At 36.8% G+C, this 13,743-nt stretch overlaps 1 protein-coding gene and 1 long non-coding RNA gene across 8 annotated transcripts in view; one reads left to right on the forward strand and one right to left on the reverse strand.

The window, feature by feature from the left end:
- Nucleotides 1-13,743, forward strand: part of BEND5 (BEN domain containing 5) — a 924,018-nt gene that overhangs the window by 431,613 nt on the left and 478,662 nt on the right. The gene's annotated exons all lie outside the window — the stretch shown is intronic.
- On the reverse strand, nt 2,401-9,407 carry LOC137860597 (uncharacterized). Its single transcript, XR_011099076.1, has 4 exons — nt 8,972-9,407; nt 6,120-6,749; nt 5,204-5,263; nt 2,401-4,813 (listed from the first exon to the last, which is right to left on the reverse strand). It is a non-coding gene; the product is annotated as an uncharacterized lncRNA (long non-coding RNA).

Below are 13,743 nucleotides of genomic sequence, written 5' to 3' on the forward strand. Positions count from 1 at the left end.
ACAGGCGTGATGATAACTCTGAAACAAATGCATTAGCATAAAAGCAGAAATCTTAGCTTGCTGCTTGCCTAACCAGTGCCAGATTGGAGTGACTTGTAGCTATCACTCAGAGGCAGAGGAAGGTGTTAAGAACATGTTTAAATGAGAAGATGATGGCAGCTCTACAAATTTTGACAGTCAGTTTATCCGATGCACAAGTTCTTTGCTCTTTGTTCTTCACCAGTTCCCGAGGGGCTTGATTTTCAGAAGTGCTGAGCACTTGCAGCTTCTATTGACTTCAAGTGGAGTTTTAAGTGTTCTGCACTTGTGAAAATCATGCCCAACTGGATTAGCACAAAGAGGTTTTTCTTTCAACATCAGCCAGAAATCTCTTTTCTTCCTACCTGACTTTTCCAGCAAAATACATTTACTGTTTCCTAACACAGGCAAAATTGTATTATTCTGTGTTACTTGGTGTCTTACTGAATATGTGTTGGACTTTATTATGCATTTCTACCATTTCTCACAGTCAAAGAAATAAGAGATGGAAAAGACCTGCTAGGTCAGCTACTCTATGTATCCAGTAGTTCAGCATTGTTCCTTTCAATATGTTTTCCTGTGCTTTGTCCTACCAAAATACTGGAGACTTTTTGTTTAAGGTTACAGTGACAAAGGCAGAGGAACATTTTATCTTTCTTTAAAAAACAGTACACACATTTGAAAGGAAAGGAAAACAAAATAGAGTATTTCTAATTCTCCCTCCGAATTAAGAAAAATACTATTTTTATTCTACAAAGGGTTATGCTCATATTATCATCAGAGGCAGCTGTGGTCATTTAAAAGTAAGAGTATAAATGCAAGATTCTTTGTAGATTATATTCTGATTTAAAAAAAAAAAAAATAAATCAATGCAGAGCAAGGATGATCCTTTTCTGTCTTTATTTCTGCTCTTTAGCTATCTCATTGGTCTCTCTCTCATGATTTCTGGATGCTTCTCCACTTTGGCATGTGACCAGGGATGCAAAATACCCTGAAGACTACATCCAACAATGTGTTTTAGTTCCACATTCAAATATATCTTTGGCCACCCTGTTCCGGAGAAGTCATTGCAATAGACATAATGGGCCATAATTCTGCTATTAAATCCAGGCTGATGATAGGAAGAAGTGTAGTCATTCCAGTAATAAAACTGACTGCCCAGTACAATATAGGCTTTCTCTCTCCCCCATCTGCATTAAATATAGTTATTGGAAGAACAATTGCTGGATACATTTCAATAAAATACTTTCCCATAGTACTGTTTTCTAGGGCAAAATAATTTGTTGTCTGTTTTAAAAACCCTTATAAAAACAGCTATCTTTTGAAATCTTTGTTATTTACATGATGAATCTCTAAAATTTTCTAATAGCAAGATAATATTTGCGTTCTTAAATTTTCCATTGTTATATCTATTTAACATATAGTACCTGAAGATTTTTGCTTTTATTATTATTAAAATATCTGACTAAAAACTGGAGGAGGAAGGTAACCTTTAATTTATACTCCTGCTCAAGGAGAGGTCTTTTTATAGTTACATTCGTGTCTTTTTTTCTCTCTTTTTTTTTTTTTTTTTTTTCCTGTGGATCATCTATACTATTAAATGGTTTTTTATTCCAATTTAGGAGACATTTCATCTTTAAACCTGTACTTACATTAACTTTTGTACATGGTTGCCCAGGCAACAATGTAATTGCATGAAACAATGGCATTCTCCTATGTACCATTTATGGCAAGTTTGCATTTCAAAAAACTTCTTGTCTTATCATCAAAGCAGAATTTGTAACCTTCTGACAGCTGAAGGAATGTTCAGGGGCCTTGATTCATATTCATTTTCCCTTGTAATTTTAATGGGTACCGTCACCTTTCATTTTCAGGGTAGTTCTTTTTCCCCCTATGATAGTTACTGTTTTATATGAAAATTCTAGAGCAGGCAGAAGAAACTGATTAAAAAATAGCTCCAAGAAAAGGCTGTGAGTACCATTCTTCTAGCTTGTAGCCTGTGAAATTGCCACTGTTTAATTGATCTCCTATAAGCTTATCTTTCCAGTGAGATGTACCATTATTGTACATTAATCAGTGCCTCCAGACATTATCACTGAGGTAACCAAGAGCTAATCAAGCAAGAATGGAGCTGGCAGACGCCAAGATGTCACGGATGCCTTGCTGTGTACGAAGTCTGTCAGAGTTTCAGCTTCCAAAGGAACCTGTTTTTGCAGGGCTGCAGACTTTGTATAACCTTGTCATAGCAGTGGAAGAGGGGGCAAGCAGCCTGAATGTCAAATAGGTGGGCCACGTGGGGAGCTGACGCTCGTAGAATCCTCTACATGGCAAACAACAAAGTGACACTGTAATAATAATAATAAATGATGCTGTTTAAGAATAAACAAAATGTTGACATGTTGATTAGTTTTTACTAAATAGCAGTTTCCAAGGGAAGAAAATCAAGCAAAGCAAATTTACAGTGGAAAATATTCAAAATATATTAATCAGTCATTGCAAAGTGCCACCAGAAATTGCATTCCTGCTTTTTAATTGATTTTATTTTATACATGCTCATATAGAATAAAAAAAGGAAAAAGAAAAAAACACCCCTCTGAATTTTCCTGAGTGTTATTTCTGGCAGCTAGATACCATCTTGGGAAAATAACAGAACAGAAAAACAATACAGAAACGTACAAAAATCATTTAATCAATTTAACTAAAAGTATGCTTATTCTTGGAGAAACATGCATGACACTTTACTGTCAATTGACAGAATCTGTAATTCGGGGTAGAAGGGAGCCTAAATTATGAAAGGAAGCAGCTGAATCTTTGTGCTGTAGGTTCTGTCATGTGAGATGAGTTTCAACTGCTGGCATGTCTGGGCTGCTTGCTTGCTGGCATTCGATGCCTCGATGGCATCCTTGAAATACTTGCTCCTGCCATCTTTCTGGTGGTAGTAGAGAAGCTACTCCAGTGCTGGCATCAGCGAGGTGAAGCTGTACTGGGGCAAGCCTGTTCGTCAGTCTGTTAGTGACATTCATTTGTATAATTTACCCAAAAAGTATCCGAGGACCTGAGACCTACAAGTACATGTATACCTGAATTGTATCACTTACGAGATTCACAGACAACCCAGGGGAGCAAGAACAGGGGAATGGCTTTCCCCTTCAACAGGGGGCAAAACACACAGCCTACGGTTGGGACTGCCATAGAGCTTGTGGGGCTTTTTGCTTCAGATCTTAAAATGTCACTATATTTTTCATGCTGTATTTTGTTCTTAGTTTCCAAGAAATTGTAAATTAAAGACACTGTGAGAGCATTAATAAACAGATCTTGCATAGTTTTCACTTTGTAATTCCACTGACTTGTGTTGATATATTCCAAATATAAACAGGTAACAGATCAGAATTTGCCCACTGAATACAGTATATGTAAAACACTGAACCAAATTGCCTGCTGGCATACATCCACTGACAAGAAGGAGTTTTGCCAAAAGGTAGTTTGGCTCATTATAGCTAGTAATTTGATTATTAATAAGTGGAAAAATAGTAGTAAGAGTTGCTAAGTGTTATTGATCATATTCTCAAAACTATTACTTCCATGGAGTGAATCTTACAGTACTGCTTTACAACTCTCTTATTGATTTAAGCGAGGATCTTATATTCGTGATGGTTTGCAAGACTAAGGTCATCAATGAAGATGTTTTTTGTTGGGTGGGAGGAAAGGATTGGTTTTGTTTAATTAAAAAACCCCATGAAATAGAAATACTGCAGAGGGATGAATGTTTCCCTTTCTGAGTATAAACATCTTGGCTTCACCTCAATGTTTATTTTCAAAAACTGCCTAAGTTTTGCTTCCATATTTATCTAACAGCAGGGGATCATTATCCTGTGACAAAGTTCTATTCCACTGACATTATCTCTTAATTAGAATTCATCCTTTTCTAGTTCTATGTAGTCAGCCTGTAGTTCCCACAAGCCCCATAAAGCAATGCACATTTTTGGAGGGAGAGGGAAGAGGGAAGGTTTTGCAGACCATTAAGAGCTGTTTAATAAGCAGCCTGGTGTGGAAAAGGCTGCTTTTATTCTACATTGGCATATCTGTGCAGAATTGCTGATGAAGGCCAGCCTCTCCCCTCTCTTACATCATGCCAACCAACTTTAAGTGATGTGCCAGGCCAGGAGAAAGGGCATCATCACAGTTGAGAAAACAAATTGCTTGTCTTTAGGAGAAAAAGAGAAGAATCAGCTTATGGTCGTAATCATGGTACACTTGAAAGGTAGTGGTAAAAGGGTAAAGACAGAGGTAAAAAGCAACCTTTTAAGGTGCAGTGAATGTGCACCAGGATCATAACCATCAGTGGCATCATTTCTATTGCTAAGGTCTGTCACTGTGATGAAGGCACTTGCAACTTTCCCTTCTCTCAGAAAATATAAATAGCCTTATTCTATTAAGCCCTTCACAAATGCATATAAGCAGCCTGACCCCAGAACTATGTGTTTGGGTGTGTAAAACAAGCAAACAAACAAAAATGAAAATCAATAATGTAGAAAAGTTAAGGTTAGGGCACTGCTCCTACGTCATGACTTTTGGTTATCTATTGCAACAAGCCTTACATCACCACTAAAAACATTTTGATGTCTGGGCAGTGATCTCTCAGTGAGGATATTAAAGTAGGAAAGTCAAACGGATATTAATACCTCCATTTCCATGTCCTGCATTTCAGTGGGTAGAAATGTGAATAGTCCTTTCCACTGCTGCTTGAACACACTGCATCTTCTGAACTAACTGGCATCTCCTACCCAAGGTCTGCCTGCATAAATAAGAGAGCTGTATAGCTTGGCAAAGATGGTAGAACATTTAGCAGCTGCTATGTAACATCTTTTTCCTTTATGTAGTGCATTACACCAGACACCACAGAAAACAGACATAAAACTAGGAAAAATAATAATTATCCACAGAATAGCAAGAATAGTCACTGCTACTGGAGTAGTCCTTATATAGAGAATCACTTGTGAAACTCAGAGCCACCAGATGTAACAGAACAAAAATATGGGAACACTCCCCTAGATCATTGAATGCATAACAAGAAAAACTTGAGTACTAATTGTCTAACAAGTTTCAGATACTATTAAAACATATGTTTCACCATTAAATTATTTCATATTAGGGATTAGGGAGAGACCAAAGGGAGTAACCTTACCTGAACAGCTGTGTGAAGTAAGGCTTTGGGGCTTTTTCTAATTTTCTTCCAAAATACATGCTGTTAGACGTTTTTTTAAGGAAAGAACAATGTAGAAGATTGGTCCATGAGATTCATTAATTGTGGCAATTCCTATGCTGGCATGATTTTTTTGAAATGGTTTCCTGATAATGTTTTGCTATGAAGTAGCACATGAAGATAAAAGAAAATTCCCTTAAAAGTCCCTAGCCTGTAAATTAGCCCATGCATAATTTCACTTAATGTCTTAAAGTGATGTTCCCAGTTCTGCTTTTCACATTCTTATCATCTTCAGTTACGCCCTGTGAGTTTGTTCAGATGTTCAAACCCTTTCTCTGTCCAGAGATGCAAAGAGGAAAAACCACAAAAGATACAAAAGCAAACTATTAGCAAGTCTATTAAATCCACGGAAGTTGTGTCTAATTGAAAAGTTTGCTGAATTTATTTAATGATTTGGTGCTACTGAGAGCTGTTATAACTTTATTTTATTGAATTATGCCATATCATGCTCTGTTGTCAAATGTTTCCTTAGTTCTCATTAAGCCTATGATTTATGCTAATATTGTATCATTTAAACAGATTCCTCAAGCACTGTTTTATTATTGTTTGTTAATTTATGAAGCATAGTTTCACTGTTTTGTGGTACTTTAAAACATTAAGGAAGGATAGAATATTAAACAATCAAATGCATGCTGATACTCAGGGATAAGTCAGCTTCAGGGAGACAATGTGTAAGGAGATATATAACATGCCCCTCAGGAACATCTGACAGTTTTCCTAAGTGGTGTCTTCCCTTTTACAAGGGCTCACATTCCTTACAGTTTTAACCTGTATTTCGGTGGAAACTGTTGAATTTATCTCCTTTCTATAACAAAACAATGTGAATCGGACATTTTACCTTATGTTGCCAAGGGTAGATTTGCTGAGTTCTTGGTCTTTGATGCTCTTGTTCCAATCTTGAAATTTCTAAATTTCCTTTACTACTACTACTGGAATCAGTAAGTCTATATTTCTTTTAAAATACCCTGCTCTTATATATATTCATAGAACATACGTGTTATGCTAGATGGATATGTCGAAACTTTCATTGTGAATGTCCAGATCAAACCTTTTGGAGACCAGGTTAAGTACAGGAGTGCACAGTTTTCTACTTTTCTCCAGTGTGGCTCCTGGGACTTATGTCCAGTAACTATTGCAGAGGCTGAATGGAGAAACATTCTGCTCATCTGTTGGCCTCTCCTTTAGCTGCGTCCCACTCCCTGCTTGTCTTTCTTTACTTCTTGTACTCCTCACCTGGTGTGGCAGGAGGATTATATCTGTGTTCGGTCTTCTCCCAGTTCATCTGACCTGATAGAATTACAATGATTTCTCTGCTTTTTCTCTCCCCAGGACAGGCGTTTGTTTTCTGTTTTTTGTTTTTTGTTTTTTTTTTTTTTTTTTTTACTTTTACACATCTGAGAGGTGTGATAGAATCTTGGGACTAAACAGGTCATCAAACTCCATCCAGTTATTAAAATATAATTAGACGCTGAAACAAAAGCAATACATTAGTGCTGACATCATGACATAAATATCCTGTCTGTTCTTTTGTTCCCCCTCATTATTTGCAATGCATTTGCTGTGTTACAGGAAGCATTTATTTACAATGCATTTGATGTGTTATAGAAGGCATTTCTACATTTTTATCTTTCAAAAAACATTGCTATTGTTGGTGCTTGAATTTTAATATGTGGGTTTGCAATTTTGGTACGTATCTGTGAGACTCCAGCCCTGCTGGAAGGCTGGAGAGAGCAAGGCCTTCTGAGTTGCTGCTAGCGACATTGTTGGGGAGCCTAAGACTCCTCTGCCAAGGCTTCATTTGCACTGCTTTGTGGCTGAGAAAGCAATCTGGACTGTGAAAGTATTTAGTTAAACTTTGGTATATTTTCTGTAATCTCTGAAGGTATGCATTTCCTGACTGCAAAAAGATAGGAAGTCATCTGCCCTTCTCTGTCTGTATCTTTCTCTGTTTTCTCACTGCATTTAAATCAATATATGTATTTTTTGAAGACTAATAATTACAGAACAACATACAACTTGGTCAAATTTTGGAAATGAGATCTTATGAATGGAAGGAACCAGATGATTTGAAACACAACCACCTCACTGTCATGGAATCATAAACTCAAAATGTTCTTTTTTAAATAATGTAGATAATAGCTTTATACAAAATTAGTTATCACATATAGAAACTGAACTATTCTTCCAATAAAAGATCTGAACCAACTTTGATTTTGTATGATGCATTTTGCTTTCATTTAAGGAAAGGAAATATAAGTTTGTAAGCAAGTATCTGAGATCTTTGACTGTGTATGCATCCCATAATGCCAAACAGCAAAGCGCTTATAAAAAGTCCTCTAGTGGACTTAGTGATATTTGTCTCCTTTCTAACACTGGCTGTTCTGAAATTCTTCCAATTTCATTTGTTGTGAAAGAGAAGAATTAAAAGCACAGATTTTTTTTTCCTGTTTTCAAGTTCCCCATTAGTGGTCATTATTTTCCTGCTTTTGTCCTTTTTTTCCCCCTTGCAATTTTGCTGTGAGTGATTCTCTCTGTCATCTTGCCGTAAATTGATTAATACTGCCCACTGATGCAGTGCACCACATGGCTAATATATCAGTTAAATGGAAACAGCAAACACCACCTGCTCCTTCAGGCAAATGGCACTTTGGAAAATGGAATGTGTAATCAATAGAATTAAACCTTAAGCAAAGCACTGCAAACAAATCCAGGGGCAAGGTCTTTTTAACTCTGTGGTATGAAAGATTTTTCCTTTAAAAAAAAAATAAAAATCTGTTTGGCTTTCTTTCAATATATCAATTATTTCCCTTGTGATATACAGTATTCTCACTATAACTGTTCTCATACAGTTCTGTATTACTTGGATCAAAGGTGATATTTTTATATGAAAAGTTTTAGATGAGTCTGGTTCCTTTTACATGTTAGAGATTTACACGACCAATGCTCGTCAATGGCAGTGATAGGTAATAGGATAAATCCTTCCCACTGATGGGGAGATAAATGCCACTTGAATTTCACTTTCAAATCTGCTAGAGACTGCTTAGCATTAAGGCATTTGCCTTGTTTGTGAGCACTTTAAAGATTAAGGATTTGAAAAGCAGATGCAAAAGACACACAGAACTTTTCAGCTGATGTCAGAAATATCTTCGTCTAGTAAATATGTTTTAGAAGTAACAAAACTGGTCAGCTTTGGTTTCCAAGTGAAAGAGTAAAAATTTGAAAGAGGTGTTTAAAGGGAAGAGTTGTAAATACAAACGACTAAACAAGCAGAGACCTCTTGCAGTTTGCATACAATGAGAGAACGAGGCCTAAGATCATTTGGAAGTAATGTTTAACTGATTCAGGAAGGCAAACCATGGCTTGGAAGACTTTGGCTGCCTAACACAGACTGTCTATTACCTATTTTAGCTCAGCAAACAGTTAAGGAAAATTAACTTTCTCCCTGGACATAGGCTCCTGTGGATCAGAAAAGGCTCTCAGGATACCTTCTGCATTCAAGTAGCCCTGATGGCTGCAGCCACTTCATAAATCTGTAGATGAAAGCCTAGGTAAAACTCCTCTTACACCATATTTTGTATTCCCCACCTGTAAATTGACACATCTGTGAGTTTGTTTAGAACTATATTTTTTTTCAGATTTTTACAAAAATAAATAAATAAATAAATAAGAAGGGCAGTCATTAGTACATACCAAGTGACAAGCAAGTAGTCAGCTACAGTTGCAGGAAAATAGCCCGGGTCTATCTCACGGCTGCTTCTAACAACTCACAGCAGACTCCATTCTCTGTTTGTGGTGTACTAGTAATTACCTTCTCACTGGCAGGATTTAGAGTTTGGTTGCCAGGGCCCAAGCACCATGTAGCAAGTGTTTTGGTAATGAATAAAGACGGCAATCAGCAGCAACCTGAGAGCTAGCTGAATGAGACAATCTGGCGGGCACTGAGGGGGTCCTGCTGGCTTGCTCAGATGGGCAGCAGGCAAGGATGAGATAATTGATAGGAAAGGGTAATGAAAGGAAAGGAAGTGGGAGGGGGGAGAGAGAAGAGAACAGATTTAGAAAATAGACAAAGATTTTGACCTTAAAGCTAATAGGCTACTTAGGATATTATTTTATAAAGACCAGAATAAAATGAGCTGGCAGCTGAATGTCAGTACAAAATAGTCCTTTGTGTGTGTGTGTGCTTGTGTGCATGTGCCAGCACACATGGGCGTGTGGTGGACTGGGGAGGGAGGAAATCCCCACATGCAGATTTTAGATGATTTCTAAGAAATAATAGAAAAATATGAGTGGTTACTGGTAGTACCCATAGTATTGCAATGTTCTCTTACATACGCAGCCCACTAAAACATATCAACCTGAACGTGAAGTCTGGAGCTTATAGGAGGGAAATTCAACAAAGAGATGTGACCTAGACAAATTCATGTAAATAAGGAAGGGTTTCATGTTTTGGAAAACTGTAGTCTGGTGTGAGGGTTTTTGAAAGCAGTAAAAGGAGTTTCACTGATTTTTGAAGACCTTAAACTATTCTGACTTTGAAAAACTAAGTAGATATTTGTCTTATAATCATCAAAGCTATGAAAATCTCTGAAAAAAAAAAAAAAAAGCATTTTCAGTTGCAGGACCTGGAAAAAGGGAAATGCTAAGGGTTACAAATAAGGGTTACAGATTTACTTTTCTTTGCAGATAAATCATTTACTTAGTCTGTCCTTCTATAAAATAATTACTCCTTCAGCCTTCACAGGCATCGGGAAAAAAACACAGATTAAATCCTTAGTCACAGAAATCAAATGCCTCCTAAGACACAAGACAAGTTTTGTGGAAGGAAGCTCTTTTCCTATCACTTTGCATTCTTCTGACACAAGGTGTGCTTCCTCACTGCCTCGTGAGCATAGGAAAGGATTAACTTTCTGCATTGATGTTTGTTCGTTTGTTTTTAAGAATTAACACAGAGTTTAGGACAAATAGGTAGGAATATGGCAGTGTGAATCAAGTTCTAAGTGGAGATGTTTTATATTTAGTGATAGGGCTTTGTTTAGATCCTGTTTGTTTTTGTTTGTTTGTTTTTTGTTTGTTTGTTTTTTAGGATACCATTTTGATTAATATTGATAAGCCCATTAGAGCCACACCCCTAAAAATATCTCTTCATTAATCCATGAATTTCCTTGCTTATTTTTATTTTTAAACACATTATATAATTTAAAACAGGTCATCTTACCCAGATTTTAAGGTATTAGGAAGATTTCAAGATTATTTTTTTTTTATGTTTTCTATCTCTCTCTGGTAAAATACTGCAGGAGCATGTGATTTGCCATGTTATCAGGGCTGGAATCTTTGCAGGTCTGATAAATCATATTATCTTAATCTGAGGGAGTAGTTTGATAGGAAACCTCAGTATTGCTCGTGGATCTCAAAAGCCATGTTCCTGGTGATTCAGTAATTAATGCTCCTCTTTTGAGCTGATCTTAAATAAGTTGTTACAAAGTGTACAGTGGTGCTAGATGTTCTTGGTTTGGGGCAGAGGTACATCAGCACTTCAGGATATTTGCTATTGAAAATGTACTATGTTAGTTAGAACTTAGACACAAATGCACCATTTTCCTGCCCAAATTTCAAATAAAAAAGGTATTCTTCACTTTCTGGGATTTTGAAAAAATTCATGCTGTGCTACTGTGTAGAGTTCATCAGTGCACTGCTTTCTGAGAAATATGGAAACATGGTAGTGATAAAAGAAATTATTCCATGCAGAGTTTTACAAAGCGCTTTGGGATCCTTTGAGATAAAAGATACTATATCAGACATTATGATAGGTAGTAGTTATTAATATCTGTCATATTGTGACTTTCTCAATCACTTTTATTCTGCTTGGAGCAGTCTCAGGAAACTCTCTTTTACCCAATTTGCCATAATTGTGATGTGACCCATATTGTACCCTCCTTTCCAAAACCTTTTGAAATATATTATAGATGCTCTCCACGACCTTTTCCTAAAAGCTTTTTAATTGAAATGTTGTCATGCAGCTTCCATATTTAAGATCATTTCATATTTTGATGGCTTTCAAACATAAGTTGAAAGTATATTACAAATAGGGAGGAGGGTAATGGAGTTGGTTTTTCTGGGGGCCTTTTCCAGACACAGCAGTAAGTGCTCCATCTAGTGCTTCACTGGATGTGTCAGCATGCTGGATGGTCTGACACGTCAGATTCGTCTCCATCTTTCAGTTTACAAAATAAATACTGAGGTTGTAATGATTTACTGCAAATGCTACTGATGAAATTAGACACACACACAGAATGACTTGTTACCACATAGGATTACCAAGTGTGTTTGCATTGACTACAACTTTGACTGCATCATGCTTGGATGGAAGGCAACTCTTTGCTCTGAGGAATATGGTAGAGGTTGTGAATGGACTTAATGGGATTATTATTTTTCTGGGAAGGGATTGTCGGCTTGGTTTGCAATTGAGCAATGCTTAGTGTAACAGAGTCCTGTTTTCTTGTTAGTACATTACGGTACTATGAATTATTATTGTCAAAAATAATAGTACTTTTGGCTTGGTAAAATGACTTCTATGACTGAATTAAAACTATTGTCTAAATGTTATTATCTGATTCAAGGAATGTCTGTGTAGATGCTTTTGACCTCCAGAAATTCTAATGTTATAAGCTCATAAACTACAAGGTAGGTCAAATATATTTTCTTTGGAATGAGGATCAGTCAGAAGTCCAGACTGGGTAATTCAGATTCAGAGAAGAGGAGAGAAAGCTACATACTTAACAGCGACTGCATCACAAAATAAACATATAAACTATTTCCTTTGAGACGTAATACAAAGAACCATAAAATTCATCACGGTGAGTAGGCAAGGTACAAAAGTGATCATCACCTTTTTGCTGAATTGTAAGTAGAAGCTCTTACAATAGCAAATTACAGTATTGCTTCATAATGACAAAAATCCAAACCTTTACTAAATTTAGTAGAGGACATTATTTATTCTACTAGAGCACAACGCTATATTGCAGTTCAGAAGTGGATTTATTCATGCTACAGCTTTCTGTTGTATATTCTTCACAGAGGTTTTCCACCAGTTTCATCTTTTGACCTTCCACACGTGAAGAGGCACAGGATATGCAGCAAAGATCAGTCACTGCAGATAAAAAATCTGCAATGTTGATTAGATGAGAGAATTATTCATTGGGCCAGATTCTCTGTGGTGTAATTTTACTTAGCTGTATTGAATTCATTGACTGATCTTTATTGACCTTATCTCTTTGACTTCATCATGGGTATTCTGATCTACATCAGCTGAGGATCTGGCTCTCAGTATTTAATTTGCACAATAAATGATAGAAAGTCTTTAGAAATGGAATCTGCAGTGTAATTAATGAGAACTGATGCTTAACATTGGATCCTTTCCCAATAGCCTGTTATGCAGCACTAAACATTATGGGCCAAGTACTGATTTCACATTTTGACGCCAAATTCCTATTGACCTCAACAGGAGCTTCATGTGAGAAATGATAGCAGGATATATTCTATTATTTCTTGAAAAGGTCAGTGTTCTGATAAAAGTGGATGAAGCTGTCTTTTTCATAGCTGTCAGGCAACTTGGCTTAATGTAGTCACTGAATCTCACCATGATAATAGAAATCTGGCATGATTACCTTCGTATACCACATTGTAGCTAACCATGAGTCCTTGTCCTTGCTTTATATGATGGCTGAAATTCAGACTTTTTGAATCAGATATTAACAACTGGAAGTATTAGTAGCTCCAGTTGGAGAAAAACCTGTATCTCTCACATGCATTAACCATTTATATTTAGATTAATTTAGTCCTGAGTTCTTACTCCTAGATTTCGTGTTCTGTGCATGAGGAAGGAAATTCTTGAGTAGATTTTTGGCTCTCGGATAATAGTAGAGTAATAACTACAATTCAGACACTGAACAGCATTAGCTTACAGAGAAAAATCAATCTGTTGCTGGTCACTCAACATTACTTCTACCTCTGGCAGACTAATCAAAATAGTCTCTAAATTTGCTATAGCTGTTATTTACCATTATTATAGTTCTGTGGCACCTACATTTTGTCTGTGATTTTTGCCTGCCTCTTGATCTCCCGAATTGCTTTTTAAGTGTGCTCAGAATAAAGCTGTTTTGACTGTTTTCTGATGTCCTGCAAGGAGACTGCTTGTCCCCATAAAACACCAGAGGATGGTAGAAAAATACAAAATCAGAGCCATAAAAAGATGTGGCACATTTTCCCCTGCAGAGGGGTTAGATGTGTGTGGAGCCAAGCTGGAAGATCACTAGCTCCATCTACTCCATCCAGTCTTCCTCTGCAAGAGCTGATCTGAAGCTTGAACTCCTTGGCTCACTCCCTTTTCATCCCCTCACTTTCCATTGATGCAATCTTATTACCAGAAAGACAGGAAGGGTCAGATACCTACTATAAGGTAGATG

Source organism: Anas acuta, chromosome 8 (genome assembly GCF_963932015.1).
Source record: "Anas acuta chromosome 8, bAnaAcu1.1, whole genome shotgun sequence".
NCBI classification, from domain to species: Eukaryota; Metazoa; Chordata; class Aves; order Anseriformes; family Anatidae; genus Anas; species Anas acuta.